This window comes from Chionomys nivalis, chromosome 21 (assembly GCF_950005125.1).
Source record: "Chionomys nivalis chromosome 21, mChiNiv1.1, whole genome shotgun sequence".
NCBI lineage: Eukaryota > Metazoa > Chordata > Mammalia > Rodentia > Cricetidae > Chionomys > Chionomys nivalis.
Genome location: NC_080106.1, coordinates 51470689 through 51481377, shown reverse-complemented (window position 1 = coordinate 51481377; position 10689 = coordinate 51470689). Strand labels below are relative to the sequence as shown.

General features: G+C 41.4%; 1 pseudogene; it reads right to left on the bottom strand.

Moving 5' to 3' along the window:
* Window positions 1-4039: 4039 nt before the first annotated feature.
* On the bottom strand, window positions 4040-5349 carry LOC130864047 (guanine nucleotide-binding protein G(I)/G(S)/G(T) subunit beta-1-like; annotated as a pseudogene).
* Between the last annotated feature and the right edge of the window lie 5340 nt (window positions 5350-10689).

The following is a 10689-nucleotide window of genomic DNA, read 5'->3' as shown; positions in this document are numbered from 1 at the left end:
CTCCTGAGCTACATGTGTTTCTAGTGATTTCACTGAGGTATCAATTTTTTGGTCCCCATTCTGCACCTGTGATTTCAAAGCTTTTGAATCCTGAATCTCCTGACCTGTATTAGTTTCTGGTAAAGATTGTATGGTTCTTAGGACCATATTTTTCCTAAATAATAGAATATTCAAAAGAATACTGAAACCTAGTAACCAGTAAATTAAGTTATCTCCATAGTCGTATAAACCTTGCATGAAAAAACCCATTGTTTTGGTAGTCAAAATAGTAAAATTCATGTTGGAAACGAAAACTGCCATATTACCTATTATCCAGCAGGTGGCGCTGTTCCCAAGTCGCGACGAAAACGGGGTCCTGTTTCAGTGTCCGCCTAGTATTTGTTAAAAACTGGGAAATGCAAGTTGCTCAACAAAGTAAATGTAATTAAATCAATTCCGTACACGGAACCATAAACCCAGAATCCAGGGGTAGAGAAGAGTAACCCGGAAGCCGTGTATGCCTCCACGTGACAGTGTCGTCCCAAGGGGTTGCAGCTTTCCGCAACCGGTAACCGCGTGCTCTGGTTCGCTCCGCTTAAGAGCTGCGCTTGCAAGGGAGATTTGAAAACGATTCAGAAAAGAGCAAACCACGTGGGCAGAGACTACGCGGGCCTGTGGAATTTAAATCCACGTAGCGAGGCAAACGATAGGCTGCGTGGGGACTTGAAGTCAATCTGAGGTGTCTAAAGGGAAAATATAAAGAACTGCAGCAAGAAAAGCCACTGCGTGATGATTTATGTTAAACTGCTGGCTCCACGCACAAGGCACAGGCCGCAAGGCACAGGCCACGGCCGGCCGAACTGGCGGCCGGCAGCCGAGCGGGGGAAGGAGGGGTTCTAAAACCAAACGTTGGGCGCCAGATGAAGGCGCAAGTCATAAACAATCCCACACCAGTTTGGAATTGTGATTAATAGGGTGGTATTTATTTAAAAGGGAATAAACTTACAAATCACCGTCCCAGACAACAGCCCTCTACGCACGCAATTAGGAAGAAGTCTAGTTGCCGGAACCGGAGCAGGAAGTAAAGAGAGAGAGGAGGGAAGTGGCCGCTTTTTTTAAAGGGAAAGATACCACGCCCCAATGGGCTGGTATCTTGGCGGCTATTGGCTGGAGGAGCGGAAGGACCTCCCGCAACAATATACTGTCATTTGAATGAAATAAATGTCATAGGGTTGACAGAACCTGAGTATCAATATTCATGATGCTACTGCAGTTGAGACAGAACACATGATAGTCTCTTAAGCTGTTACATGTGCTTTATTATGAGCATCCCAGAATAAGTAAAAGACTAGACTTTCAATTCTTCAAAGAACCATTCGGCTCTATGTATCTGTCTAAATTTTAAAGATAAATTTCACCTGGACAAAAGGCAACCTAGGAAAAAGAATACTACACAAGTAATGGGTTCACTCTGAAAGATTCTAAAGGCCATTCTTGGATTTGTTAAAATATAGTATTTGCAAACTCACATAGTATAATGTATCTATTCTATAAATAATCAGCAAAGGTCCACAAAGTAGTGACATCCCTTTGTGCACTGTCAGCTCTGGAAGAGGACACTCAAGAATAAGGTAGAAGGTTTTGTTCTAATTTCTGGTGTGCCTTAGCAATTTTTGCAAGTATCGGGTCCTTTAAAAATACGGAGCTGTCAAAGTCATGGTACCTAATGATAATCTGCCATACTCGTATATTGGTGCCTAGCCCAATTGCCATCAGAGAGGCTTTACCCAGCAACTGATGGAAACAGATACAGAGACCCACCATCAAACATCAGACAGCTCAAGGAATCCTGAGGAAGAGGAGAAGGAAGGAATGTAGGAATCAGAGGGGCTGAGGACTACACAAGCACATAGTTCACAGAATCAATTAACCAGGGTTCATAGTGGCTCACAGAGACTGAATCAAAAACCAGAGAGCCTGCATGGGACTGACCTTGGCCCTCTGCATATGTGTTATAGTTGTGTAACTTGGTCTTCTTGTGGGACTCCTAACAGAGGGAGCAGAGGCTGTCTCAGATTCTTTGGCCAGCTTTGGGGACCCTCTTCTTCTTACTGGGTTGCCTTGTCCAGCCTTAATATTAGGGGAGGTGCCTAATCTTACTACAAATTGATATGTCACATTTGGTTGATATCTGTAGGAGGCCTGCACTTTTCTGAACAGAAACAGAGCAGGAGTGGATAGGAGGGTGGAGGGGAAGAGAAGAGGGAAGGGGGGTGAAGAAGAAGGAAAGGAAACTGAGGTTCTGATGTAAAAAAAAAGAAATAATAATAATAAAATAATTAAAAATACTGGAGCTATATTTCAATTCTAGATATATCCTTTTTTCCCCTCATGTCAAACTGCTTTATTACATCTTAAATAACAGTACAGTTTAATATAGTATCTATCTTGCATCCAGCCTCCTTGCAGTACACTGACTTTAAAATTAAATACAAAAGGTGAAAAGGGTACAGGGTGCAGAGAGCTCTACAGAGTTGTTTGGTAGGAAGAGAAGGGGCTTCGCTGTGTTCTCTTTGCCAGGTCCAGGCCTACCGCACAGTCACAGCACAGTTTTGTACAGGACGCTGCAGAAAACAGGATGGCGAAGCCACTACTGTTATGAGGGTGCAGGGTACAGGGGAGGGGAGGCCCACAGAACACTGCTGTCCAAACGCTGCTGCTGAACATGGCTTGAGATGATAACCACGAGGATCTGCATGGTGGAAAATTGTCGCCTCAGATGCAAAAGGCTGTTTCATGGAGGCAGGCTTCCAGGAAGTGTTAAAGAGGCAGCAGAGCGGCTTTCCCTCTCCCCTCCTGAATCCAACAGCAATCATTCCCAACAGGACTGCTTGTTTTGTTTTTTAAAGTAAAGAAAACAGTGACTTATCCCACTACTCAAGCGTGTAAAGCGCTTGCTGCTTCCAATATGTGTGCAGAATAGCAACAGTAATGGACAAAGCCGCCACTTGTACAACTTGAAGAGGTTATTTCTTAAAAGAAAAAGAACATCTAGGGACTGAGTCCTATATGCACTTTAGAGCATTTCTACAGCATGCGATTCTAAGAGTAAACCACCCAATATGGCAAACAATCAAATTGTTTAAAATTTAACTTAGAAAGTCTGAGATCATTATTTTCAAAACATTGATTTGTACATGGTTTCATACACAAATAACCAACTGACTATCCAAGCACAGGACAGGCACCTCTCTGGAGAACAAGTCTCTGACAGCGGGGGCAGGACGGTTAGTGTCACATGACTACAAACTTCCCTCCAACTTCACAGGAAACCCAAGGTAAGAGAAGAAACTAGACAGTGAGAAGGACAAGTCAGGAGGGAAGGGTGCTGGGAGTAAGTTCACTGCTGAGCAAAGGGGAAGGATTCCAATAAAGCATTTGTGGCCGTCACATCATGTGCTTGGCTACTTAGCTTCTGAATGTTTTTCTTCCACTATGCCGTGTTTGTACGAAACATTCATCTGACATGAGATTTTAAAAAAAAAACAGCCAGGGACAAAAATACATCCCTGACAAATCAGAGGCTACCATGGGCTCTGGTTTTCTTAGTTATTGAACATAAAGGAATATATTTAAGAAAGAAACGTGAATGCTTCCAAAGTCCTGCTACAAATAACTCATATTTAGAAACAATTACAGAATGCCACAGAACAGGATCACTGATCTAAAATGCAAATGAACTAGTAAAGAGGCGTGTCTGTCTCACAATCACACTCAGGGTTACCTTCTGGTTAACATTTTTATTGTAGTATTTCCTTTTAAAATTTACCCAAGACAAAAGAAGAAAACAAAGACAATGGCCCCGGAAGGAATGCACAATTTGTTTTATTTTACAGCACAGAGATCCTTCTCTTAATGGGAGTTGTGCTCTTGGTTTCAGCAATAAGTGAAGGAAAAAAGATCTTGCCCTTTTGAAGTTCTGAGGGGAGGTGTGGGTGTCCACGTTAGTATGGTTGGATAGGGTATGCTATCGCTGTAACGCTCCAAGGTTGGAACCATGGCATCCACCTGCTACTGGCCTTAGTTCCAGATCTTGAGGAAGCTGTCCCAAGACCCTGTTGCCACAGCCTTGCCATCATCAGTCACCCCCAAGCAGCTGACGCGGTTGTCATGTCCAGCTAAAACACCTGCTCTGTCAGCTTTGAGTGCATCCCAGACATTGCAGTTGAAGTCGTCGTACCCAGCAAGGAGGAGGCGGCCACTCTTGGAGAAGGAAACATGTGATTCCGCAGATAATGTTGTCATGGGAGTAGGTCATGAGCTCCTGGTCTGCACGGAGGTCAAACAGCCTGCATGTTGCATCGTCTGAGCCAGTGGCAAAGGCATTGCCATTGGGAAAGAAACATATGGCATTGATGTCAGACTCATGTCCTGTAAAGGTCTGCCGGCACATCCCTTCTCGGACATCCCAGAGCTTGGCTGAAGCATCACAAGCACCAGAGACAAACAGTCTGGTGTCAGGAGCGAGAGGCAGACTCATGACATCTCCAGTGTGTCCAGTAAATGTCGTCGTCTGCTGGCCAGTCTCAATGTCCCACAGGGCACATGTGGTGTCTCCAGAGCTGGTGACTATCTGATTGTCATCCAGGAACCTGTGTGTCCCGCCAGCTCACGACTCACACGCACATTCCCTTCATGGGTTTTCAGATTGTAAATGGAGCAGATGTTATCCAGGCCCCCACAAGCCACATAATTCCCAGAAGGAGCGTATGCACAGGTCATAACCCAGGAAGAGCGCAGAGGGATGGCATGGACCTTGTTTGTGGTGTAGCTGTCCCAGATGATGAGTTTTCCATCCTGAGAGGCGCTGACAAGGAGCCTTGAGTCTGTGCCCCAGTGCATGGCATATATCTTGGCCAGGTGACCCCTCAGCGTTCTTCTGGTTCGCATTTGGATTCTTCCCACCGGATCAATGTTGTTTGTGATCTGAGAAAGAGTCGCAACAGCACAAGCTTTACGAGCATCTCTGATCTGGTTCTTCAGTTGCTTGGCCTCCTGCCGCAGCTGGTCAAGTTCACTCATCTTCAGGTCTCAGTGCTCTCCTCACTTCAGAATTCAAGCTCTTAATTCAGAAGTGTTTCTGGTCTTTTTCCCCACACATGTAAGTCTATCTCGCCCTCGCCCAGTCTGGCGCCCACGCCGCCGCCTGATTGACCCGGTCGTCGCGCTCGCGGCCTGCGGGCAGGAGCCGGCGAGGCTGGTCGGGTCCGCGCGGCGGCTGTTCCAGTTCCAGCCCCGCTGCCCTCGCCGCCCGCGCCCTCCACCGCCGCCGCCGCCGCCGCCGCCGTCCGCCCCTCAGACGCCTCCAGCCATCAGCTAGATATATCCTTTTTTACAGGGACAGAGAGAGTGGCAATAATAAAACAATGAAATAATTAGGTGCTGCTCCAATCTGGAAGCAGCCTGCTCCTTTATCCTTAAAGGTGTCTGGGTCTCAGTTCTTTCTAAGCACAGGATCCTCAACTCATAACCAATACTTTATCTATTTGAGAATTTTAAGCATTTCCAGAAAATGGACTGAAGTTTTTAAGCATATTAGACATAGACTGCAACAATTGTAGCTGCTGGATTCAAGACATGGTAGACTGATGGCAAAGAATTGTGACCCATGGGTGTATGGCTAAGAAGAAACTGATCAGTAATGCAAGTCAGATAGGCTAATCTAAAGACTTGTGACCAGTCACCAAAATTAAGTTTCTGAACAAAATCTTGGATTCTAACAATAAATCACAGAGTAAGAATATTTTTAGAATTCATTTTAACCTAATAGCAAAATCTTCTCTCTGGTATGCAGTGTAAATTTTTTACAGAATGCAACTATAATCCAAATCTCTATTCTAATCCAAATTATTTAGTCCACATAATTCAGTTTCCTATTTGAAACTTGGGGCACTAAAACACTGAATACTTTTCTACACATGACATGAATCATTTACAACAGACACAGATGAAGACTATTGCCAAAACCTCCTTAGCTAGGGGTGAGGTCTTATGAGCCTCTCCCTCATCCAAGATGGGTTCCCTCTTGTCTTCGTATTGTTTAGACAAACACAACCACACAAGCACTGAGCTTGTGAGTATAATGGCTATTCCATGTCCATAAGACATAAGTTCATAGTACTTCTCATTGCCCTATAGCTCTTACATTCTTCAAACCTTTTCTTTTGTGTTCTTTTCGTAAGTCTTGGGTGATGGAGTTTGATAGAGTTGTTCTCTTTAGGGCTGGACACTCACTTGTACTCACTTATTTGCAGCACTTTGGCAAATTATGATCTTACTGTGTTTACCGGTGATGGAGTTTGATAGAGTTGTTCTCTTTAGGGCTGGACACTCACTTGTACTCACTTGTTTGCAGCACTTTGGCAAATTATGATCTTACTGTGTTTACCACTTCCCACTGCCAAAAATAAAAGTAAAATAAAGAGCTTGTGTGGTTAAAGTTTAGAAAAGTACTGATCTAGGTGTACAAAAATAAATATTAGGAGGTAGTTTGACAACATGCCCCTTCAGCAAAACAATAAGAACATGTTCCCTCTTAAGGCCTATGATGCTCATCAGCCATGGGATTTCTAACAAGGTTGAGAGTGCCAGTTTGAATTCCTTCCTGTGAAGCAGACCTCAAATGCAATAAAGTAGTTGCTTACCCTACGACAGTCATACCACTATTGCATCTGTGAGCACATCTTGTCTGACAGATAGTAATTGTAACATGGAAGTTTTGATACTTAGTAAGATCATTAATATATTTTATTCCCCCCAAACCCTCATAGCAACTTGCAGCACCATGGAAGCTAATCAACAAGGAGAACTTTTCCCATAATTTTGAGTTGATCCATTTATGTCCTGAAATGAAAGTGTGTGATGTCCCCAGTATCAGGGCTTACCACATGGATAAGTAAAGGCAATGGCAACAACCTGTGTTGTTTTGGAAACCTGTGGGACAGGCCTGAACAATACCTGGTAGAGGGATATCCTGAGCCTAGAGCCTAGTTGTGTTTAACATTAAACTACATTTCTGTTAAGAAGATGACTTATTAAAGCATATCCTATATAGAAAGTTAATACTTAAATAAATAATAGACATCTTACTAGCTTAGTGCAAATGCATTTTCTTTATCATAAGCATAATGAGAATCATGGCTCATTTGCTTAGTGTTAAGCACATAGCAGCCCTCCATTCACACCCTGTCTTTCATTACACACTTCCTTATGTCTCTACCACCCATTGTAGATTAGCCATTGTATTATATGGACACTCAGAACACAAAAGTGAATAACACATGGCTTCTTGCTCAGGGAATATTATTACACATTGGAAGAGTAATAATAACAAAACTGACTTTAATGTGGTGTAGTATGTAACTATAGTTATAATGAGTGTATATAATGCCTTGTGAATTCACAGGAAGTATGTTTAATATAGCTGCAGGAGATAAGGTAGACTTAATCACAGAGTAGAAACTATGTAAGAACAGATAAGAGTAAATTCACAAAAACAGAGCAAAAGCTAAAATAATAAATTACATATTATGTGAAAATAGCAATGAGTTTACTGTTGTTAGGACAGAAAGTGAAAATTTTTTAGTGATGAGAGATAAATTATGAATTATAGTTTGTGAATCAGTTACACAATACATCCTATAGCTTGTAATCTGTATAGATAAGAACTCTGTGAAGTATCAAGGGTACAATGTAATGGAACTTATATTTTATAAATATTATTCTGTCTCCACTATGGGCAATAAATCAATGGACAAAAATGGAGAAGCAGAGGAAATAATTTAAAAGACTTTTGCAATAATACAGGAAATACATGATGATAGTCTAGACTATCATCTACAGGAAGTAAAATTGACAGAAATGAACAAATTCAAACTATACCTTGGTAACTTTAAGATCACTGCCAAAGAATTAAATGTATAAAGAGACTCTCAAGAAAGCAGGAGCCATGGATTACAATTTGCAGTCTCAATACCAAGGAAGCTAAATAAATTTGTAATTTCAACACTAGGGCAGATGAATCAGGAATTCAAGGAAAATTTGAATGAAATACTGTATCAAAAACAAAAACAAAAAAAGTCCTACAAAAAATAAATGAATTCTGGGATCCTTTTAGCATGGGAAAATGTGAACAGCGTTATCGTTATCTACCAACCAGATACTCAGGAAGGAACTACAAGAAGGGAAATACATTTTTTGAAATTAAATAGATCATGAATTCACTTTCTAATGAACATTTATGAAGGGAAATATATAAATTATAAAATGTATGTGACTAACTCATGTATTAATTCTGGATTTCATCAGTATCTGGTAATTAAAAACTGAAAAAGCATTAAAGAAACCTTGGGAACTGTGGACTGAGAAGAACAGTGAGGAAAGGGAAAAATCCTAAGCAACACTAACGCTTATTAATGAGGCAGGTTAACTAAGGTGTGCAAAGGCGACAAAGACAAAACAGAAGGGAAGGCGAAGATAAGCAGAAGCACATGAGTGCTTAGGAACATCAATGGGAATTAAAGCTGACAACACAGCTTTACTCTCATCATGCTTGGGAGGATTCCTCAAGGGTTTACATTCCCTTTGTTGAGCTTTGGGCACTGGGGCAGTAACTAATAGATCTGCTTATAACCATGAAAAAGATACATTGTTATTAACGGTTTAACTTTATAAATCTTCAGTATGTGAAATGACATCGTAATTTTTTCATTAAAAATGTTTGGTATGTTTATACATTTTAATTTTCTATTACTTTATAAATAATGCCATTCAAAATTTCTACTTCCTCCCCTCCTCCAACTCCCCTCCCACTCCCTCACTCACTCTTCCACCCTCCCTCTCCAGTCCTAAGGGAAGTCAGGGTGCCCTGCTCTGTGGGAAGTCCAAGGCCCTCCCCTCTCCATCCAGGTCTAGGAAGGTGAGCATCCAAACAGACTAGGCTCCCACAAAGCCAGTACATGCAGTAAAATCAAAACCCGGTGTCATAGAAAGAGAAATCTGTCCTGTAGACTTTAGATGCTATCTGATGATATCTTTAACTTGTGGGTCTGTGGAAGGTGGCAATCTTCTAAGAAAATATTCCAAAGGTTTTACTTGATAATTACAGGGGCATTAGGTTAGATTCGGGGGAAGGCAATAGACAGCTAAGACGACTCGAGATAACTCAGATTATGTGATTTGTTTGGGACATTTGAACTTTGATCACAAAGTTCTACTCACAGTCAATCCCTTGCTACAGTATCGTCAACAAAGCTGTAGCAATTTTCTAGGGAACTTCCTATCACATCACCTACTTTATGTGATTCCCCAAACTTAACACACCAGTCTCCATCTCAGCAGCACAGGAAAAAAAATTCCCACCACTAATTCAGCCATAAATGTGTCGTTTCAGTTATTAGATATAATTGTTTAAAGAATCATTTTGAAAGTAAGAAGGTTTGAATATTATTTCTAGTTGTGGGTGATTTCATAAGATGCACGTGACCCATGGCTCATTTGACGTTAGACTGGGAGCATAGACTGTGAGAGGTTACAATGAAGTGAAAAGACGGCCAAGATGGATGAAAGAAACAAAGACTGGGTCCAAGGGAGATGCCCTAGTTGTTAAAACACATGCCATTCAAACAAGAAGACCTAGGTTTGTAAAACCCATGTAAATGCTGGATGGGCATGGATGCCCACCTGTGATTCCAGCCTCCAAAGTTGATGGCAGGGAACTCTGGAGGAGCCTGATCGTCTAAAGCGACAGAGGAAGATTTCAGTATCAATTTGGACCCTTCACACCCTCTTTTACATGCACATACAGGTTTGCCATAACCCGTAAGACCATGCTTGCACATCTTCACAGACTCCAAATATATACACATGAAGAAAGAGAAAATAAATTCAGGGGGCATGAATAATTTTGTTTTGTGATTTTTGATTATAGCTCTATTTGATGACTATTTCAAAATAAAATCATAATGTAAACTGTGGCAATATACATCACAAGGCATATGCAATTATTATACAAATCTGTATCAAATAGCAGCTGCCTATTAATACCATCTGGATAGTTTTAGTGTAGCTGCAAATAAATATATTGTTAATCATCAAGAAAATTCTTAAATGTGTTATATTGCTTAGGTTCTTATTCTACCATATCAACACACACCCTGCAATCATTCTCTGACTCCTATTTATTTCCTACACCCCAAAGACACTATTTGAATGGATTAAACTTACCCTTACCCCTTACTTGTAACACTTTTGTGTTTACGATGTGCTGGCTATCTAATTCAAACCTCTGCATGCTAGGCAAGAACTGTACTACTGAGCAACCCCCCATAACACCAGCAGTGCATGCACATGCAAAACAAGCAAACACATTAGTCCTAAACTAACTCCTTAAGATACAATGTTGAAGGGCATCTAGGTTGTTGTATGATGCCCTTCAATGGAAGAATGGATGAAGAAAGTATGGAATATATACATATTAGAGTACTACTCAGCAGTAAAAAACAATGACGTATTGAATATTGCATGCAAATGGACAGAAATAGAAAACACTATCCTGAGTGAGGTAAGCCAGACCCAAAAAGAGGAACATGGGATGTACTTACTCATATTTGGTTTCTAGCCATAAATAAAGGACATTGAGCCTATAATTCG